This window comes from Corvus moneduloides, chromosome 1, assembly GCF_009650955.1.
Source record: "Corvus moneduloides isolate bCorMon1 chromosome 1, bCorMon1.pri, whole genome shotgun sequence".
Taxonomy (NCBI): Eukaryota; Metazoa; Chordata; class Aves; order Passeriformes; family Corvidae; genus Corvus; species Corvus moneduloides.
The window spans coordinates 132,974,715-132,994,284 of NC_045476.1; the positions used below are offsets into that span (position 1 = coordinate 132,974,715).

Genomic DNA, 19,570 nt, shown 5'->3' on the forward strand with positions numbered 1-19,570 from the left:
GGAAAAATGTCTTTGTCTTAAATCACTTATTTTTCTGAGAGCTGGCAGTGCACGGCTATGGTTTCTTTTGGTCTAAGGAAAGATTGCCATCTATTGGATGACCTTGGAAAAGAACGGGTTTTTACTATGTATGTGCTCTGTAATTCATGAAAAAATATAATGAAATTGAAGATTTCAAGCTTAAATTGTACATGTTATTATTGTTAAATGGTATAAAACTGCTTTATTTTCAAAATTGTGATTTTGAATTCTAAATTGACTTTTGTTGCAAAATACAAAGGCAATAGGTGTTTGCTTTAGAATGAACTACGTACTGGATGTGCATGTACACAGTAAGCTCTGGTAGCAGTTTAAATGTTTGCAGAATATTGAGTCCAAGTTTCTTTATTTAAGTTTACTGTAACACAATGGAAGGGACTTAAGCCAGCTATTAATATATTTATAATATGTTTTCCTCTCAAGATTGGGAATGGAATGATACTCTTCTCCGGAAAACAGTATTGCCCAGCTCTTACAGAGGGTTGCACTGCATTGCATTTAAAACAAAAATATCACTCGGCTTGAGCTTAAAATGTAATGCTTTTTTTTTTTTTTTTTTAACTTACAGACCAAGAACTTGCCAGTCAAGATGAAAAACTTCTTCTAATGGAATCCAGCTTGAAAGCAACTCAAGAGCAGCTAAGTGAGCAAATAGCAGAAACAGTTCGCCAAGAACAGAACAGTAGAAAATCACAGACGGAGAGCTGAAGACCCTGAGAAAACATATTCTAACTTCTGAAGAAGAAATTAGTGATTACAAGTGAGTTACTTCTTTTTCAGTATTTGAAAAACAGAAGTCATTAAAGTCAGCAGTAAATCCTTTTAATATGTACGGTATTAATCATTTCTCTCAGGTAAGAGGTAGTGTAAGTGTGTTCTGTAACTCAATTGAATAAACTATTAAATCTAAATGATTGATTAATGTATGTTTTAAAATATGTTCTGCACTTAAAAAATCAAGTGTTGAAAAATACTATTATTAGGAGTTTGGTTTATTTTTAAAATTAATATTTTTTAGTGTTGAAATAGAATAGTAAGTGTAATTGTTTATTAGCTATCTGTCAATGGTATTCTCATCTTCCTCTTTTTTGAGACCAAAGGTTACATATGGGTCTTATTGTCTTTCTTTTTTTGTTAGAGAAGCTGCCTCTAAGCAGAGGCTACCAAATTAAAGGAAATTTGGTGTTTGAACTTTTAGTCACAATAGCAAGGCATATATGAAGTTGCTAACATAAACAAAAAAAAAGCAAACTGTATACTTTAGATGAGTTTACACTAAAACAAGTACTTTTGCTCTAATCAGTCAAATTTCGTATCTATTAGATTGAAGGCTAACTCTTAGGATTTAATCAAAAAGTAACAATGTTCAAAAATTAGATTTTATCATTTAGCTTAACATTAACTATATTTTATATTGAGCCACAAAGTGATTCATTATTTAGAATTATTGAGATTTAGACTATGCTAAAAATTACTCACTTCACTTGATTCTTTTTCATGCAGTCATTCTCTTCTTATTAAAGTTATGTTACATTAAGCAATCCCCATATATACAGACTGAATTTCAAGCTGTTTTGTAATATCACAGAGCATGATGAGCACTTTATACAACATAAGTTGTCTGCAAAAAGAAAGTCTGTTCATTTGGAGGTGGACTGAATATTTGGAGCTAAATGTTTTATCTCAGATTTGTGGCAAGCATCAAATATTAGCTCAGCAAATCTTCTCTGAGGAAGACTTGTTAAATTTGGATGCAACAAACATCATGCATCTAAAGTAAAATATTACGTATGCTCAGTGTAAATGACTCTTAGACTGGAACTCCATCCATGCTGCAGCTCAAATGTTTTAAGTTAATTTTTATTAACTAAAGACGGGGAAAAGCTTCATGGAAGAAACACTGTCTTCAGTAATGTGTCTTCATTTCTTTAAATAAAATAGCTCGGTGGTTTTCGACCCGTAGTTATATCTCTAAAGATATTACTAGTACTTCTCTAGGGAAAACACTGTCACTGATTTACTTTCCTAACACAACTTGAATCTTTTGCCATAGTGTGTTTTCTTAACCATTTGAAGTTATTCCTCAGTTAACAAAATGCCATTTTATACCAAATCTTTTAGATATTTATTTGAAAGTAAAAAAGGATGCAAACTTCTAGGATTACTGATTGTGGTAACTTAGTGTGAGATGGAAGGGGGAGGGGGGAAGTGGAATTGAAAATCCCAGCTGTAACTGATTGATTGTGTCATGAAATATAGCTTTTGAGAGAGCAGGAATTTTGCAAAAGTTCACTGAAATAAGTTTCACTAACGCTGAAATAGAAGGCCAAATGATAATCATTAAAACATTTTTCAGAAGGACTTTTTAATAGATTTTTTATACTTTATATGAACAAATAAAACTTGAATGAATCTCTTCACATGCAAAAATTATTAACTAACCAACCTTTTTCTGTTCTGTTTTCTACACTTATTCAGTGACTTTGGAAGTTTTTTGCTTCAGCATGTGAACATAATAAACTTTGAGTAAGGGAAATCTTTTCTTAGCTCTATGGATTATCAAAATTATTTTTTTTTAATCTTATGTAAAATTTTGACTTTAATTTTTGATACCAGTACTTTTTAAAAGTACTATGACTCATTGCTGCAGGATCCCAGTAAGAAAATTATCTGTTGAATCTGGAAAATTAAAACTGCAAATTCAAAACAATAGGTTTAATAAAGTGGAACTGATAAATCTAAAAAATTAAAAACAAAGTCATTTAAATATTGAAATTTCCCTTTAAAACAACATCTAACTCTGTACCTGAAAACAGTAATGCTGTGCCAGCCAGTACCTGCTCTGTTCTGTTCCTTGGGAGACAGAAAGAACAATGGATCTCAGTCCCCTGGGTCTTTTGGGACAGGGAATGTCATAAGGGTTATATTTAGTCGCTATGAAGGGTACTGCATGTGTCATAAAGTAGCATCCCTTTGGTGCTGACTTATTCAAAGTCATACAGTCCTGGACTTTTCCTACCTTCCTCCTTAGTGAATCTGACAAATGCAGCTGGTATCAAGGCGAGAGCACAGGATCATACAAAGAAAAATGCAGCGCAGCATAAATTGGTCACTTAAAACTACATTGAGACCTGAGATTCTGCTGTAGCTGTTGTGAGGCCTTTGAGGTGAAAGGTCCATTTCTGTATGCTTTTATTTCCTTGTTGTGAAGTCCTTGTTATAAGTTCTTTTTCATGGACATGGTCAAAGAAGGAATTAGGATCTAAAAATAATAAAAGTCCCTTATATTCATTAATTTACCAGAATAAAAATATTTTCTTTTAGAACAGAGTAAAAAATATTTTCTGCTAATTTCACAGGGTGCCCAAAATACATTTATTTCATAGGGAAAAAACTGAAAGTTTTCAGAAGTCACAGGCTTTGTTTGTTGTATACTTATCCTGGATGAAATAAACCTAAGGTAACACAACCCCAGTCCCGCTCCCCAGCCCTCCACCCTACTTGCCTCCCCCCCAATATAAGCCTGTTACACCTGAAAGATTTGTTCAGAATGTCCAGTGGGAACTTGGAAATCGTAATAATTTGTAGTATCGATTGTGTGAAGCTATGCAGCTGGGGCCTCTAGTGAATAGACAGGAATAGACATTTTATTGATTAACTTTTACAGTCATATTTTCAGGACTCTGCTGCAACATAATTTTCACTTCCCAGCTTTGTGCTGCTGCATCATGAAACTTGGATTCTTCTCTCTTAACATTTACCCACCTGAGAGAAACAGTACAGACTTGCCTTTTTTAAGCTGTGCTCTGCACAAATGCATAATATTTGGTGTAGTGAATTCCTTTAAATTTCCCCTCTGCTGTCACAATAAAATGAAAAATCTTCACAAGCGGTGTTAGCAAGTATTGAATAAGTTGCACATCTTTCCTAACTCCCCATTAGATGCTATTTGTAACATCTAGTAGTTCTACTCCTCCTTTGCATTTTCATTCTAATTTTCTAAATGCATAAGATTCTGGCAAAAGAAACCCCCCCTCTCTACATCCACAAATTCCAGAAGTGCTTAAAAGGAAAACCAGAGCAGCCCCATAATGAAATAGATGCTTTTTTTAGTTAGTGAAATTTTAAAATGAGAAGACAAAATGTTCACTTTGAAATCTGAAAGGAATTATCAGTAAAATCTGATTCATTTTCAGGAGCGACATCCTGCATTAACTAAAATTGCTTGTAAGATTACTGAGAGGACTGGATTTCAGTACAGTTACTAATAATTTAAAAATATATGTAGACATACTGAAGTCTTATACAGAAAAATCTCAAAAGACTTTTTTTTTCATTTCTGGTACTATTAATTTCCAGAAAAGAAGAAAAATGGCATTGAGCCATTGTGCAAATGACTGTTGCATATTTGCTGGTTTCTTTAGTATGGGTTACTTTGTACATTAGATGCCTAAGCCATTTCTGTTTCATGCACTTAGAAAATTACCAGTGAAAATCCCAATCCACTTTTATTCATTTAGTGACTGTTCATTATTAGGTATTTTATGTGCTAACTTTCATGTGAACCATGTTTTTGACATAAGTTTAATAATGAGTTATAGGCTAAATATTCACCACCCCATCATCACTGGTCCTAATATAATTTAAACGTCTGTCATCCCACTACTTTTTCTATGCTATGTTGCTATTAACATCTTCTAATTATAACAATGCTTAAGATATTCGTGGCCATGTTTCCTTTTGTCCTTCCCATCTCATCAGAGACATGATGGTGTGCACCATATGGAGCTACAATGGAGGCAGAAACTCTCCCATCCATCACAAAATGTTCACTCTGTTTACCATTGTCAAACTCATGACTGCATCATTTCTGTTTTGTTTAAAAAAATCGGGAAAAGTGTGGAAGACTTAAAGGTAAGAATAACAGCTTCAAAGAAAGAGGATAAGTGGCAACTTTCTCAAGACCTTGGTGTCCACTGGTCCTGGAATAAGCAGAAATAGTCTCAGTCAGGTGAAGAACTAGAAAATTTGAAGAAGCGGGTAAGTTTCTTCCTATGCCTGGAAAATTAATGTATTATTTAGCAAACTGAGTAATAGCAGTATCAGATTTTAATGGCGTCCTAGGCCCCAATCCTTCAAATATATGTGAATGCAAGTCACAGTTTCACAGTTTTGTGAAACCAATTACCCTATAAACATGTGAAAAGCTGTTCACAAGTTTGCAAGATTGAAGATGAAAACTGTTTTAAGGATCGCTCATGATTTTGTTTTGTAGTTGTGATGTTTCATTATAGAAGTAGTGAATTATGATGTAAGGATTACAGGAAAACTGTGAAATGTCTGACTGTATTTTAATTTAGATTAATTTAATGGAAATCCAAATTAGTGTTTGTGTGTGTGATTTAGTTAAAGAAAGAGGAAATGGTATCCCTCTTCTGAACATTTGTGGAGATGTTAAATGAGATCAAAGTAGTAGTTCAGTAAGTTTTATATGTTCTATTTAGATAATCCCCTAAATGCTTAGGACTCTGTGCATAGCATGTTAACTGAATTTCTAGATTTTCTATTTAGTTTCTTTCTCTTGTTCTATTTTGACATATCCATGCTAACATTTTGACATATCCAGGCTTCTTACAGTTGTGTTAACCTTTTCATTATGAATTAGGCAAGGTAAATTTTAAAACTTTTTAAGAACTAATAAATTTGAAATGTTTTAAATGTTTATTAAATAAATTAGATGCAAAATATAACAACGTATTTCTTAGAGCCTTTTTTACAGTGCACAAATTCAGAACTAGTTATAGTTCCCAAATTTAAGCACAGAATTCCAAGGTTTATCGTGACATAGTTGAAGGCTGCTTGACTCCATTACTTTATCTTTTTCTCTAAGAGAAATTGCAAATCTGAAGTATTTTAATAAGCTTGTGCCATTTATTTTGATTTTTAATTTCTCACTATTACTAGAAAAAGTAAGACATTAAGTAAATAAAAATTTGTGTTTATGACTTTCACATTATCTATGACATGTATTAAAAAAACAAAAAAAAAATTATCTGTTCAAGTATAGGATCTGATCCTATATATTTGTGTCTTCCAGTTATGACTGAGAAAAGCTGAATTGATTGCAATGGAAATCTACCTGACAGTAAGTATTTGCAGTGGCAGACAAAATTAGTTAAGAAAAGAGAATATAAAATTAAGAAAGACAGATGGACTCATAAGAGTGAAATACAAATAGTCTGAATCAGGATTGATTTCAACATAATGTGGTGGAGGAATCCCCACTTATTGATCAACTTTAAAGCCCATGCACAGCACTTAAAAAGATAAAGTAAGCAAGGTCAGATAATCAAAGCATTTAAATAGTAAAAACAGCAACTGCCACTGTAGACTGCTAAAATAAATCCATAATACAAATTGCTTTAGCAAAAAGTGGATGAGCAGCTGATCTTCCTATTGAACTTTTATACTGTTCAGTGACCACACTGGGGAGAGGATTGGAAGAAATGCCTTGAAGATCAATATTGAGTGAGATGTAGCAGGGATTCATTCTGAACATGAAAGAATTACAAGTATGAGAGTAGAGATCCTGAGGAAATGTCATCAAGAAAGGACCGTTCTTTTAAAATATCACACATATTATATGAACATAGTATTAGTTGATATCCCGTTATGATCTTTGAGCATTCAAAGCTTATTAAATCAGAAATTTACTTCTTGCAAAACATAAAAATAGGACAAAAAGAACTAATGATTTTAATGAAATTACTTCTAAGAATTTAGTAACCTCTGTATCCAAAACAAGGGGAAATTTAATCATCCTAATTAGTACAGTGTTCAGTTGAGGCAGCTACTTTTCAGCCATATGTATTTCAAGTTTTTGCTGAATAGGAATGATGAACCAGAATATTGTATTTTTTCTGGGGTTTTTGATCTTTTTTGTTTTTTCAAAGACCAACATGCACCTGTAATTAACATGTTTAATGTAATTGCTGTTTCTTCAGGTCTATGCCAAACAGCATTTTCGCAGACATTTTAAATATTCTAACTACAATGCTCTAATGCAAGTGCTTCAAATTTCAATTTCTCCTAAACCTGTATAGGCTTTTCATTTTAAAATAGATGTTAAAAATATGCCATAGCTTTAATTTATACATTAATTTTTCCAGCACTATTCAGAGAGTATTTGTGAGAAAGAAATGCTAGATGTGGAAGTACTACAGTAGCTCATTGTATCAAATACCTTGTTTTCATTCACTGTTTTATTACATCATTGTATGAGAAATATTGCATTTTCATGGACATATTACCCCTTTTAAATGAAGAATCCTTCTTTTTTTTCTTTTTTTTTTTTTTGGACTGTAATCTTCCTTTACTTTCAGGCTCATTGCCCTGCCTATAAAAATGGTGTTATTGTTAGAAATTAATAATTCAAGGTGTGAAGGTATTTGCATTTTGAACAATAAAAATGGGTTTCAAGGATATAGAAAAAAATTTTAAAAAGCCCAACAAGTAAAGAGAGCATTTGTGTTCTCTTTGAAGATCCCTTTTGACAAAATATGTTAGAGTAACTTATTCTCACAATCATGAAGTTTGTTTGCTGTGGTAACTGTACCACACACCCTCTTGTAACACATAATTATTTACAACTACTATTGGCTCCATTTTTGCTGTATGAATTGCTGATGACAGCAATTTCAATGTAAAATTGTGAAAAACCATATTCATAGTTGTCAAAGAAAGGTCAGCTTATTTGCATTCATTAGGAACTTGGAGGGCCGTACAACATGCTTTTCCTTTGGAATTCTTATGGTTATTGATTTGTATACAGCTGTAGGAAAAATTAGTTGGAATTACATTTCACTTACCACTGGAGGCTTTATATTAATAACAACGAAGTTATACATAAAAATCATTAGAACCACCAAATTAAATAATTGTAATTTTTAAAAAGTAAAGTTTTTACATTTAACTTTTAAAAAATAATCTCTTTTGTATACCCTGAGGAAATCTTTTAGTGAACTTTTGGTAATACTTACAGTGCTTTTATTTGCACAAAAATGCATAGGCACTTATATTAATGTGATATAAAGTATTTGAAACTTTTGATTTAATAGTGGTCTTTAAAGATGCTTATAAACAAAGACAATATGTAATCGTATGATTAAACTTCCTTATATACTGAATTTTTCTTATATAACTGTATAATTACTAACCCCAAAATGTAGTTTAAGCATATGAATAATCCTGTCCTAAAAAATGATCTTGTGTTTGTACTCTAGTTATTAAAGACCTTTCAATATCAAGAGCTATGAAAAATCATAAGGAAGTGTTATAGCCATCCTTGACTGCTAGCTCCTAGGTATAAAAATATATGGCTAGAGTCTTCAAAAGAAAGTCTACATGGGTAACATACCAACAATGTGGGGTCAGGTAAAGCACATTGTCAAACTGTGACAAACCTGTGTCTAAATGGAGAGAAAGGAAGAGAACTTCAGATTTACAGACAGCAACGATGCTCAGGTGGTATGCATTTGAAACCTTGTTTGCATTATATTGATAAATACCGTACATGATTAGTGCATATTTCTGTGAACTTTTAACACTTTAAATGGATTAGAATGTCTTATTTTGATCATATCCATATTGTTCATTAAGATAAGATTAGGTCCTTAAAAAATGTTTGGCTTATTTCCATTGCATTCAAAAATGTTTAAAGTAGAAAATATGGAATACAGTTTTCCATAGTGTTCATATATAACACATGTTTGAGATTAATCAAATCATAGTCACCTCTAATTAACAGCAGGGAGCAATTCCAACATGGGACAGGGCCAGATGACTAAGAAATGAAGCATATATTTAAAAGATGCAGCATACTAAGAAAAGAAAAATAGGTTATGACTTATGACTTAAAAATACTGAGAAGTTTTTAAACCTGTGGTTCTGTGCATGTGGTTTAAACATTTTACTTTGCTTTTTTTTTAGCTGGGCCAAAAATTTTCAGAGCCCTACAGTTTTGTAGGTAAACACAGTTTTCTTTCAAAGTTAATTCTTTTCATTCTCCATAATTAATAGATTTAAAAAACCTCCGACCTTTGCAACTTCAGATGAGCAGCTTTTCTTTCAAATTCTAAAAATGTCTGATTTGTATGCCAAAATTCCATCATTTGCCATGGCATTTGCTTAGCACCACAGGAAAAGCAGTGATCAAGGAATTGATCAAGGACATACATTGAAGTAAGTTGAATCTTTCATCCTGTTTGGTTTTTTTTTTAATAGGAAGTTATATAGTTGATGAAAAAGAAAACTCTAGGAAAAGAAATGTAGTTGTGCAATGAAGACAACTGGAGAACTAGATACTTCCCTGTCCTTTCCCTCAGACATAATGAAGATACTACCACTAAACTTTTCTGAATGTCCAGTCTGAGATACTGCTGTCTGATCTGCGGCAGACTGAACTTTGCCAAGAACAACTGTAGCCAATGATAATTTGCTTTGAACACTTAAAGGTCTTTGTGAAGTAGCATTAACAAAAGACACGAGGAAACAATGTTGTGTCTGGTCTCTGACTGGGGATTTGAGCCAAGGTCATTTTCATTGCAGTGTAGGACAATAGCTCCTGAGCACACACGAGTTTTTCTGCCTCTCAGTGATTCAATAACTTCTAAACTTGCCTATGAATAGGGGAAAACTCTGCAAGAAAGACTAGAGAGCAATCCCTCTTATATCAGCATGGAATGATGTTAGTTCAAACTGCTTCAAAATAAAAGAGAAATTAATCTCTGTTCTCATATATCCCAAATGAGAGTTCTGATAGAAAGCAATTTCACATTTTATTTTTGCTTAATGTGAATTGCCTTCTTTTACCCCATGTTCCCAAATTCCTTTACTTCAACTGCCTATGTATGAAATGATAATAGGGATGTATTCTCATATCATGGATGCTGATATTTATGAAACACTCAGACACCATTGTGTTGAAATCAGTGGCTTTATTTATGTTGGTTTGTTTGTTGTGTCATAATGTGAGCCGTGTTTCTCAGTTTAAGTCATGTTAGCTGGTGTATAGAGACATTATCTGTAGGTTGTAGATGCAGAATTTGCCATTGAATGGATTAGAAGTTTGTTCCAGGATCTTGTTTTGGACTTAAATATTTTGTGCACTGTCCATGATTTTTAAAAATAATTACATGAAAATTAATTTGTAGGTTTTGGAAACTCAGGTAGAGTGAAGGATATTTTTTCATTCATATCAGCATTTGAACATTGTACTTCAGTAAAATCAGCATCAGAGCCTGCTTCCAAGTCAAAGAGATTTTAGGAGGTACCCAACTTAAAAGTAAAATTGGATTTACCTCTTTTATATGGATATTTTTCAAAAGGAACACCTGTGAAGGGATTCCTTGCTTGGTGCACTGTATTGTCGGACTTAATCAGATCAGACAGAGATTTGGCCAGCAGACACTTTCTCTAACAGGGAAGTAACAAGTAAGGTAGCAAAAAACCCCAGGACAAGTAAGGGCCAGAGCACAGCACTGACCTTCTCCAAGACAGAAGAACTTTTCAACAGAATGGATGTAGAACTTAGATAGGTTATAGCTCACTCTCTCTGCATACACATACTCTCATATATTTGTTTGTTAATATCTTCCTTTGAAATATCCATATTATTTTAATTTACACTTTTCAAGATAATTTGGCTTTGAGCAAAAACTCAGCAAGAAAAAATTTCAATCCAAGCACATGAAGATGGGCAAAGCTCTAGGGAACTCAAAAGTGTGTCTAATAATGGGAAATTTTGTGGTAGGCAGAAGAGTGCTAAACAACTGTAATGGCATCCTGGCAATCAATGAAGCTACAAAAACTGGGGGGTCGGTTTATGTCATCATCTTACTGAAACTGGTGAGTGTGCAAAGGATTTATTGCTCACAAACACCAAATGAAATTGTGAATAACAAACTCTAATGAAAGAAACTTAACCTTGACATAAACATAATACTCCCTTGTCTATAATTTTCAGAACTGTATTGTATATTAGCCCTTTAAGGATAAGCATCATCAATATAATGCAAAAATTCAAAATAATTTTTTAAAGATAGGAAATTATCTTGTTCTTTTTCTTGACTTTTTTTCAAAATTATAGTCAGAGATTTAGAAGAAATGGACTTTAAATTGGCATCTATTGCTGTCTCCAATAAAATCTGCAACAGCAAGCACCTTCTTCTGGAACCAAGAAAAGGTTTAAGAGGGTTCCATGGTTCTGTTTGATTTAACCTTTGATTTTAAGTTAATTGATTGATGTTCATTTGGAATTCCATTTCAGATGGATATTCCAATTGTCAGAATTCATAATGGCAATATATATTCTCTTTCTAAGTTTGGTATCCCTAGGATTACATGAGAGCCCTTCTTAAGGATGAAAGACATTTAGGCCTGCAAGAAAACACTTGAGTGGTTTGAAGTAGAAACTTTTTATCATCAGACATGACAATATTAAGTCCATCCTTTTCATTATAGATTTCTCACCAGACTTGAGTGTTCTCTTATAGACTGTAGCGCTGACTACTATTAATAGTAGCCCCCCTTGAATTCTATCAAAAATGAATGGAATTTGTCTGAGTGGCTTTGTTTTATTTTGTTTTGGTTTTTTGGGGTGTTTTCTTGTTTGTTTGTTTGTGGTTTTTTTCCCCTCTGCAGCTGTTGTGGCCCAGTCCACCTAGCAGTTTAAGGGAAAGGTTGCTTGATTTACTTTGAGTGGTGCACAGGAAAAGCAACAAAATTCTCAGGAAGTTTAGTATCAAACTTTTACTTGTAAATTTTAGAACATTTAAGGTAAAATAAGGTACTTGGCAAATTTTAAAATGTAGCCATTTTGGTTAGAAAACCAACAATAAAAAACTTAAAATTAACACTTGAGAAAATGTACAAAAGGGAAAAGAAATAAAGAAATATAAGAGTAGAAAGGTATAAAATCACCACCTGTGGATCCAGAAATGAGACCTGATTGTTGAAATTTTGAGGTCTCTTGGTCAAAGTGATGTTGCAGTCTTGATCCACCAGAGGCGGGGGAAGTGTTCAGTTTGGAGTGAGGAAAGTAGTTACATTATTTAATACCTAATAATATACCTGAATTCAAAAAATACAAATTTTAAAAAATTCATGAACAATACTTGTGGTAATACCATCTAACTCTTATCTAGCAATTTACATTCAGAGATGTTATATTTTGCTAAGGATGTGTAATTTAATTTAATTCTTTAAGAATACTAGGATTTTGTATAGATGTGTGTGTATTTATTGGGGAATAAAAGTGATTTTTATAGATTAGGACTTTGGAGAACAAGATAGTGAAGTGTCTTGTCTTGGGTATCAGCAAAGATAAAAAGAGCAAAGCCATTTGAATAAAGGAATGTGAAAAAGACCAATTTATAACAGCAAATGAGCATGGGAACTCACAGGAGCCACCTAATCTACAGAAAATCTCTCTGTATGAGCTGAGACTCCATGGGAAAAAATGCAGTGACTTTTTTCATTTTTCTTTCAGTGAGAAAGGGAATAGGCTACTTGGTGTTTATTGAAGGGGAAAAATGCACATAATTTGCAATATTTGAATTCTGTGTTACTCTACTGTAATTTTCTTGTTCACTCTGGAAGTTTGGATTAAATTCCTTTTCTATTGATAAAGCCATGTAAACTCAAGAAAACTAGTTTTCTCTGCCTCCCCTTCTCTTGCATATGTATTTATAGAGGGAAATATCTTTTTGTTTGTTTATTTATTTTTACTTCTAACTTAACACAGCTGTGTAAAAAATAGGGTAGTTTGAGTGCTTATACTTTTCATCCCTGTAATTAATACGCAAGAAGGAAAGCATTGAGATAAGTGGAACAATATAATAAAATGTTGGTTTAAATTGGATAGTTCTAGAAAAAGAAACATTTTGCAGGAATGAAAGCTCTTCCATCTAAATTATACCATGTAATCTAACCTGGTTTTAAGCTTAAAAAGCCTGCAAATCATAGAAAAACTGGAAGAAGGGATTGACTGCACACAAGAAAAACACTGCCATGTACAGGAGGAGCTTTTAGAAGAGCAGTCTTAGATGAGAATTCTCCAGCTGGACTAGGGTGCAGTAGAAAAACTGATAAAATACTACAGTACTCAGGTACAGTATATGAAATTGAAGCTTAATATTTGAAGTAATGTAAATGAATGCTCCTAGGTTATTTTTCCACTGGAAAAGGAAATATTATTTAAATAAAATTACCCATAAAATTCACTTTCAACACATGAGAGTTATTACTGAAAATATTCAGTCAATATAAAAGAATATTACTTCTCAAACTCTTGTGGGTGGGATTCATCTTGTCTAACTTTTGATGTCTACAGCCTAGGTGGAAATACAGGAGGGAGGTCCCTAAGTTCCCATTATGGTTGTTGGAGACTTAGTCAATCCAGAGAGTGGAATCAAGAGCTGAACAAACACTGAGCCAATCAAGTATTAAAGTGCGTTTTTCGATCAGTCTAAAAAGTCTCCAGATAAACATTCAACGAGGCCTCCACTCAATGCAATGGAAGGATATGTATGCAGTCACACATAGTCAACTGAATGCAGATGGAAAAATTGATGATCTGGTGAGTTACCTTTTCCCAATAATTCATTAAATGCTAAATTTTAAAAAACAAAATATTTATTTGTTTGGTATAACTAAATGTTTCACAGGTATTAATGCAGATCATTGCTCTGAAAAATATTATATAAATACAAGAATTAAAAAAGGAATGATTTATGACGTAGAGGAAAAAGAAAGTTAAAATAATAGATGATCTTTCCTGTGTCTGTGTCTTTTATTGTTTATATTTAGAGCCTTTTTTTCCTCTTGGTTTTGGGTTTGTTTGGTTGTTGGTGGTGTATTTTCATTTTTATTTTTTTTTGATAGAAAAAAAAAAAGATTGAAAGAATGTGGACAGATGAGAAAGTGGGCAAATATAAAAGATAGTAGAATGACTAATATTCTTTTCCACCCTACTGTTACCATACCATACCAATGGAGATTGATTATTTGCTGCATTATTTCACTAAAGAAGTGCATTAATTCTGGAGCTTGACTCAACCTTGAACAGAAAGAATATAATAATATTTATTTAAATGAAATTTGTTGCCACCTGTGAACCAGATGGTTGCAAAGTGTTTCCACTGAAAATATTTAAACATCCAGAGGCAAAAAGAAAAAAGATACAGGTTGAATAAAACAAATGTATTTTAGTTTTTGAAGGTTTCATTACATGCAATTTCAGTGGAAATAGAGGTTGAATAATTACTACACAAAATTTTGATTAAATTTTTCACTTACTTTTATGATGTTTTGCATTTCCAGTGTTTCTGACATATAACCCATCAGGGTACTAAAAAAAATTAAAAATACAGTAAATCTGTAGTTGTTTAATTGAATAAGTATTTTATAATAAGGCGATTTCAGAGTAAAGAAATATTTAACATAGAGGTAAATATGCAAAGAAAATCAAATCAAGCAAGTGAAATAGTTAATCATGCTAACACTTGGATTATCGAAGTATCATCACACTAATTTGTTTATGCATGCTGATTCTTGCCCAATAGAGGCAAATTGCCACTGGGAGCAACTGGTGCTGTTAAGCTGCCAAATTAGTCCGTTCTCCAGCTAAGTAGCTTGGGAAGGTACACTGAAGGTTTCCTCTTTCTAAAGACTCTATTTATTATCTTTACTTGTGTAAAGAGTTCATTAGAAAGAATTTTACATTGAAATATGGTAACTTTTTAGCCTCCTTTAATGCAGTCACACGTCTTTAACTACCAGACATAAAACTGCTTAATTCTGTGGTTATTAATGGATTCATATGTCATAAAGCCAGAAGAAACAGTGTAATCGAGTCTCACATGTGACACAATACAGGCCATAGGACTTCAGTGAATTAAGTGGTACGTCATGTCTAAGTAAATGTGACTGAAATGGAGCATATTAAAATACAGCATACATTTTTTTAATACACGTTTGACTTCAAAAAGCCAATGTACCAGAATTTGTGACAATCCTTCATAGGTTCTCTCAATAAATCTAGCTTTTAAACCCTTGCAACATGTTGATTCTGTATCATTTTAGCCTCTTACTCAAAATTTCATATGAAAATTCATATAGAACTAAAGTATATTATCTTTTCATCTTAATCAACAGTATCTGAAATCTCTTAAAACCAGTGCACATAGTAGGGTAAGTTGTGTTTACAGTACAGTCACAGTAATTTGTATTATTTATATTAATCTAGTTATATTAATCTACATATTTTCTTTATATCTACAGTCAATGCAAATTAATATGGAATTATGATATCAGTCCTTCAATAGTTTGAGTGGACTAGATTAGTAAATGCCAGGGCAGAATTATTTGAATCTCACAGGTAGACCCAAAAAAGTATTGACAGAGAATTAGTAGAGCACTACTAATTAGTAGTTTCTACTTTTTAAAAAACCTTTCACCGTTTCTAAGAACATACAGCCTAAAATTGGTCAAGAATTTTTTTTCTAACAGCTCTTCAAAAATTCTTAGGAATTCTACATAGGAAAGTAAAAATCTATATGTACTTCTGTGACTGCAATAATTTTTATCCTAAGCCAAGTACTGTGAATTCCATTGTTACTTTTGATTTCTTAAATGTCTTTTTTTTTTGGTGAGGGAGAGATGCAGATCTACGTAATGCTGTTGAATAAATTACAGAAAGGATCTTATTTTTATATTCAAATACCTTGGATTAATTACATCCCACTCATTAATTTTTGTGGGGTTTCTTCTCTTAAGATACTGTTTGTGCACGTATGCGCAGTGACATATGAGTATATACATGCAAATCAATGTCCATGGCTATGTCTATATGCAAGTTGTCACATAAAATTTATAACAACTTTAGAACATGTTTGCACCTCAAAATATGACTTTTTCAAGATTCCTTTTGCCAGAAGAGTTACTAACTTCTAGTTTTATAATTAATTCCTACTCATGTGTTTTAAATTGATAGAATCAATCAAAATAGACTCAATCAGCATTTTAAGAATTAATTTTGTAATTGGTATAGTTTATCTATGCAGCATGTTTTAAAAAATGTTTCAAGGTAAGGAATACTTTGATAAGCACAGTTTAGCATCTCCAATACACCAATTTTCTCTGAAGTTTCTGAGGAAAGCTCAACTTTTCTCCTCCAAGTCTAGTTCTAAACCCTATGTTTAAAAGTCTTTACACATTCATTTTAAATTTTCAGAAGTCTGGTAACTTAAAACAGCTTAACTTACCTTGCACCAGATTTTGCTTACTATGTTTTTGAGAACATTGTTCCATTATAGATTTCTAAGTCAGTAGCATTAAGATATTAAGTGTTTCTAAGCAGATCAAATTACTCAAATGACTCATTTGCTTATTTGTTTGTTTATTCCTGGCAACAGTGATTAACTGCCATAGTGATTATGAGACCAGCATTTCACAGTCTTAGTATTCCATTTGAACTTATAAGTAATTTTCTATCAACAGTGTTATCAGTGAACTTCTGTGTATATGTTACTCAAAGAAATCTTGTAAGTTACTTCAGATTTTAAACTGTATAGACTATATCTATCTAAAATTTTGGACTATATCTATCTAAAATAAGCAATATGTATCAAATGATTCTTTTGATTTTGTTTCCTTTGAACAAAAAGCTGCTGTCAAAGGTGAAAAGGTCTTTATTTTTCTAGTGGAAGTCCTTTCCATTTCTCTCATTGTTATGGATTAATAAGTAACCAATTTCACATTTTATTACAAAATAAGTAGAGGCAGGTGGCCAGAAGATTGGGAGAGTGGCATACTCAATTTCCTTTTGGCATGTATTAAAATTTTAGGAACATATTTGCCTGGCCTTCTGCTGGGTTTAGTCAAACTTCAGCTGACAGGTAAGTAAGCATTGTATAAACATTTTTTTTTGTTGTACCAAAATGTAACCTCTCTTCAAACTTTTGCATATAGTGGAGTGTCGTTAGCAACCAATATAGGAAACACCAAACTGTAAATGAGAAAAACTAAATAAACCATGAAAAAAGCTGGACATTGAGTTACATATTGTTTTAATACAGAATAAGCAATATCTAATAAAAAAATTTCATTGGCTTCCTTGTTGATTTTTAGTGTTACTGTTACTCTAACAATAGCTATTAGATTGTAATCTTTTTTTGTTGCTGTAAGACCGTAAGTTTCAAACATCTTCTAACTACTCTATTTCTTTGAACTATAGCTTTATCTTTTGAAAGGATAATATACCTTAGTTACACCAGTAAACTGACTGTAGGCTAAAACAAATTTTATTCAAGGCGATACTACTACCTGTATAAAGTGGAATTAAGGGTATATGATCCACTTTTGCTTCATTGCATGATTAGTATTGTGTGACAATTTAGGTTTATAAAGACACTTCTGAGTGAGCACCAAAAAAAGAGAAAAATATAGGGGTTTAAAAAATGAGTCCGAAGAGTCTGAGAGTCATGTCTATGAAGACTCTTTCTTTCATTTCTCCTTATTATTCTTTAATCAGAACTATTGCTTGTAAGTCATGTGAGACCAATCTCCAAACTGCATGCCAATGAATAATTTACTCCTAATTTGCTATAATCTCAGGAGACATTCAGAGCACCCACATGATGTATATTGCTTAGTAGCAACCCAAATGAGGGATTTGAGTATATGTGGGTGCATGCTGCTGCACTACCACTTCTGCTTACGTAAGTTTAACTTCTATCTCTAAAATACTCTAGAAATTATGTTTTCATTTAATTTATTTTTCCCTTCATTCCTCAATAATTGTTCTCTTTTCCAGATTAATTTTAGGAAATCTGTAGACAGCTACATGCAAATGCCTTGCTTAAAAATGAAAATTTCTAGAATTATAGCAATTATGTATTTACAGACACCTGACATTCTATGTACTGTATCTACTCTACAACAATTTATGCTTATGTAAATTGGGATGTAGAATAGTTGACGTCTTTTATGTTATATCACTTCATGACTTTTATCTTCTAGGTCAAATATAATTGAAAAAATATCTCAGGCTTGCTAAATTGACTTTACAACACAAAAGGTAACTACACAATGAAGTAATGTTAATTCAGTGAAAATATTATGATATGAGAAGAATTGTCGCCTGTTCATATATGAGAAGTTATATTAGTGCTAGAGAAATTACTTTGAAATAAATAACACCCTACGTCTTAGAACTTGAGAGGGAAACCGTGTAGGCTAGTACCTCTTACTTCTTTCTATGCTGTCAGGGTGTGCACATAATTTCTGTTACACTTATATATTTAGAAAAGATCACTCTCCAGTAAGGTTACAGCTCCTGGGACAGTTCCACAGCCCATGTGAAAATTAAAGAATTGAAGTATACAATTTCTATTTCATTTTTCATCATCCATATTAAATATACTTATAGATGGCAGTCAGATAATATTTTATAGAAGGGAAAAAGCCCTAAATTTTCAAATATATTATCCATATGTCTGATCCTTAATTTCCTATCCTTGAATATATTTGCCAATAAAATATTCAGTGAATTTGAAAAAGTCTTTATGTTTTTGGGGAATATTAGGTCATGCTTGCAGATGGGGAAGAGCAGAGGATGAGAAAATATTCTACATTGAGAAAACATGATTTCATGCTATGTGTGTTGATGGAGAAAAAAACCCCAAGCTTTTCTAGTTCCATGCATTTAGCTAGATTTAGGAAAAGATCTTTAAAAAGAGAAATCAAAGTAATCATGCATATGTATACATATAATGTTTATGTACCTTTCCTACAGAAGAAAAAAAAAGGGTGTATTAGTATTCACATTTGACACCCAAGGTGTGTTGAAATTACTAAAATACATAATTCAATTAGCAGGAGAGAAGGAAATGTCATATAGTGATATTCAAGCACCTCTACATATCCATAAGAAACTATAAAATTATAATATTTTACAGGAGGTCAGAAATTACAGACTATGACCTCGTGTCTATTTCAGTCTGAAGAATCTGTTTACTCATCAAATAATAAGGAAATGGACCTCCTGCAAAAAAGATCAGTTAAGAGACACTGAGATTTGCTGCATGAAATGCTTCATTCTTTTCTTCAAAGAAACCTTGTTTAAAGACTGAGTTTTATGAATAATTATTAGAAAGGCTGCAAGGGGCCTTTTTATATATATATGTGTGTGGTGTGCATATATAATTTACATATGTAATATAGAACTAAGAGTCCTGAATTCCTTTGGAAAAGGATATTCAGGACTTAAAAGGGCATAAGTTTATGTTCGTAGAATCATATAATCACAGAATGGTTTGGGTGGGACCAGACTTTAAAGATGATCTAGTTCCAACCCCCTGTCATAACCTTCCACTAGACAGATTGCTCCAAGCCCCATCCAACCTGGCCTTGAACCCTTTTAGGGATGGGGCATCCACAACTTCTGTGGGAAACCTGTTCCACTGCTTCACCA

The 19,570-nt window shown here is 32.5% G+C and overlaps 1 long non-coding RNA gene across 1 annotated transcript; it reads left to right on the plus strand.

The window, feature by feature from the left end:
• Positions 1-609: 609 nt before the first annotated feature.
• Positions 610-19,460, plus strand: LOC116452986. Its single transcript, XR_004243645.1, has 4 exons — positions 610-799; positions 6,137-6,184; positions 13,430-13,675; positions 18,118-19,460. It is a non-coding gene; the product is annotated as an uncharacterized LOC116452986 (long non-coding RNA).
• The last annotated feature ends 110 nt before the right edge of the window (positions 19,461-19,570 follow it).